This window comes from Schistocerca cancellata, chromosome 7 (assembly GCF_023864275.1).
Source record: "Schistocerca cancellata isolate TAMUIC-IGC-003103 chromosome 7, iqSchCanc2.1, whole genome shotgun sequence".
Taxonomy (NCBI): domain Eukaryota; kingdom Metazoa; phylum Arthropoda; class Insecta; order Orthoptera; family Acrididae; genus Schistocerca; species Schistocerca cancellata.
The window spans coordinates 390470425-390474086 of record NC_064632.1 but is presented as its reverse complement, the minus strand read 5'-3'; the positions used below and the strand labels follow the sequence as shown (position 1 = coordinate 390474086).

At 44.8% G+C, this 3662-nt stretch overlaps 1 non-coding gene across 1 annotated transcript; it reads left to right on the top strand.

Moving 5' to 3' along the window:
• Positions 1–3308: 3308 nt before the first annotated feature.
• On the top strand, positions 3309–3383 carry Trnas-cga (transfer RNA serine (anticodon CGA)). Its single transcript has one exon. It is a non-coding gene; the product is annotated as a tRNA-Ser (tRNA).
• The last annotated feature ends 279 nt before the right edge of the window (positions 3384–3662 follow it).

Here is a 3662-nt window from a genome sequence, read left to right as displayed (position 1 = left end):
TATGAAGTTATCGTCCCCAGATGATCATTAGGGAATGCAGAAGACTTAGAATTATATTTATATTTGGGTTAAGGAAAGGAAACTCTTCTTAAAACAGTAAAGTGTGATAGTTTTCGTTGCAAACTTAGGTATGGACTTCCAGAGTACATCACATTAGTTTAAACGTTTATGAAGTTACACGACGTGCAATGAGCATGAATAATCAGTGGTACAGAGGGCGACTAGAAAACGTATTAATAAAGGAAATAAATTTCCTGAATTGATTTGCGAACTTTATGGATATTTTGCGAATAAAGCGACCTAGATAGCTTACTACAGACAGTTCAATCACATTAATGTGACCATTGCCTATATTCGACGTAAACGTCTTGTAAGCATTCATAAACGGCAGGTGGGAGCAGTAGCAGTGGAGGGTACATTCATTGGCAGAACACTTAGAAGGTGCAACATGTCTACTAAAAAGACTGCTTACACCACGCTTATCCGCCCTATTCCGGGGCATTGCAGTGCGGTGTGGGATCCGCTTCAGGTGCGACTGACGGATGGCATCGAAAAAGTACAAAGAAGGGCAGCTCGTTTTGTATTATCGCGAAATAGGGGAGATAGTGTCACAGGCATGATACGTTAATTGGAGTGGCAATCATTAAAACAAAGGCATTTTTCATTCCGACGGGATCTTCTCATGAAATTTCAGTCACCAGTTTTCTCTTCCGATTGCGAAAACATTCTGTTGGCACCCACCTACATAGGGAGAAATGATCATCACGATAAAATAAGAGAAATCAGGGCTCGCACAGAAATATTTAAGTGCTCGTTTTTCCCGCGTGCTGTTCGAGAGTGGAACGGTAGAGAGACAGCTTGAAGGAGGTTCATTGAACCCTCTGGCAGGCAATTTATTTTGAATAGCAGAGGGATCACGTAGATGTAGACGTATTTAAAGTGGACACGGTAAACAGTGCACTCGTGGTAATCCGGAAACGGAGCGGTTTATCTGACGCCCAAAGGGTATGATGATTGGCTTTCGGGCCAAGGGTGGAAGCATTTCCGAAACGGCTTTGTAAACTGGTCGCATGCCACCGTGGTTAAAGTGTACCGTGCATGGCACCATAGTGCTATCCAAAACTAGCGGCGGAGCACCTCTGGTGCGCCACAGGCCATACATGCTCTGGTGCGCCGTAGGCCACAGACGACTGGGGTGAACAACGGCTACGGAGATGTGTATGGTCGAATATATGTGCAACTGTTGAGGAGCTCCCTGTCCGGATGAACAAAGGGAACACCTAAAGTGCTTCTTCAACGACCTTCCAGAGACCGTTGCTGAGTATTGGCCTCTGCAGCAGACGCCGGGTTCATGCACCCACGCTGACTGCTATTCATCGGCGGCAAAGGCTGCAATTTGCGAGCCAGTGCCGCAGCTGGACATCCACTGATAGGGGACAGGCGGCCTTTTCAGACAACAATGGCCGTTGTCATGTGCGGCGTGGAACGTTTGAAAGCAAACACCCTACAACAATCATCGGAAGGATCTAGGCCGCAGGAGGGAGCGTTATGGGAATATTTTCTTCGCATTCCCTGGTTGATCTCATCATTCTCTGAAGGCACAGTGGATCAATACATGTATGCCTGCAACCTTGAGGACCACTTGCAGTTTGTATTTCATCGGCTCAACAGTGTCCACCAGCAGGAAGGTGCAACCGGTCGCACATCTTGTAGTGTACGTGCGTGGTTCGAAGAGCATAAGGACGAGTTTACCGTACTCCCCTGGCCACCAAACTCCTCTAATTGAAACCTAATCTCGATTTTGTGGGAAAATTTCGACCGGGCTGTTCGCGTCATGGATGTTCAACCGAGAAACCTAGTGCAGTGAGCCGCAGTACTGGATACAGCATGGCTCCACATCCTTGTCAGTACGTTCCAGAAACTCACTGACTCTCTTCAGTACACGTCGCATGGGTCCGCGATGTGAAAGGCGGTTATTCAGGCTTTTGACAGCTGGTCACATTAATGCGACTGGACATTGTATTTATTTATAACGTTATTTTTTCTGCTGCCAGTGTGATAATTCGTCTTCTGCATTTGAAATGGCACAACCTTCTTACAATCAATGTTGAATTGGTGAAAGTATTCGACAATAATGCAGTACAATTAGAGACAAAGGTTACGTGGCAGGAACGCTTCCCGGATAGTCAAACTTGTTGCCAGAAAATGAAGTTGCAGCCCTTTTCTCTGCTTGAATCAAGAATCAAAGAGACCTTGATGTGACACTCAAAACGGCTTTTAATGTTGCAGATTGCTGAATGCGGTTTACCGTAATGATCGTGAATAACCTTTTATGTGTATTTATAACTGAAAAATTCTGGAAGTGCTTCTCAACGTTTCTTATGTCAAGATCACGTATTTTAATCATTCTCTAAGTGTTCGTTATTGGAACAATCAATGAGATTGTGTCCCATCTCCATCTTCAAACTGCTGTTAGCATTATCAAACCAAGACATACACAAAGCCAACATCCACCCCAGTAATACAAGTTTATAAGCCTACTAACAGCACAGATGGTGATGAAATTGAAAGAATGATGATGAAATTAAAGAAATTATCCCGATAGTTAAAGCAAACAAAAATGTAACTGGATGACGGACTGGAAGTCGGTAATAGCAAAGAGAAGAGAAAGGAAAATAGTGGGGTAAGTTGAACTCGCGGGAAGGAATGAAAACGGAAGCCACCGTATAGAAGTTTTCACAGAGCATAGTTTAATTATCGTAGTTTGAAATTCATTAAGGAAGGCTTCATACGTGGAACAGACTTGGACACACAGGAAGGTTTCATGTGCGTTACAAAATTGTAAGACTGTCTTTCCTAAACCAAATTTTAAACTGAAAAACATTCCCAGCGGCAGATGTAAATTGCCATAAGTTATTGGTTATGAGCTGCAGATTACAACCAAAAGGAAGGTAGGAGACGAGATACTGGCAGAAGTAAAGCTGTGAGGGCGGGGCGTGAGTCGTGCTTGGGTAGCTCAGGTGGTAGAGCACTTGTCCGCGAAAGGTAAAGATCTCGAATTCGAGTCTCGGTCCGGCACACAGTTTTAATCTGCCAGGAAGTTTCATATCAGCGCACACTCCGCCGCAAAGTGAAAATCTCATTCTGGAAACATCCCCCAGGCTATGGCTAAGCCATGTCTCCGCAATATCCTTTCTTTCAGGAGTGCTGGTTCTGCAAGGTTCGTAGGAGAGCTTCTGTAAAGTTTGGAGGGTAGGAGACGAGATAGTGGCAGAAGTAAAGCTGTGAGGACGTGGAGTGAGTCGTCGTGCTTGGATAGCTCAGTTGGTAGAGCACTTGCCCGCGAAAGGCAAAGGTCCCGAGTTCGAGTCTCGGTCCGGCACACAGTTTTAACCTGCCAGGAAGTTTCATATCAGCGCACACTCCGCTGCAGAGTGAAAATCTCATTCTGGGGGATATCAAAAAGCTAGGAAATTAAGGGGATGGGACCTGGATAAGTGAAGACTCAGTGGTTGTACAGAATCTCAAAGGCATCATTAGGCAACAGTTGACTGAAACAGAGGAATGGGATAAAATACAAGACAAATGAGAGCTTTGAGAGGTAGACTTATGAAGGCAGCAGAAGATCTGAGAAAAAGACACAGTAGCAATCCTTGTCTAAC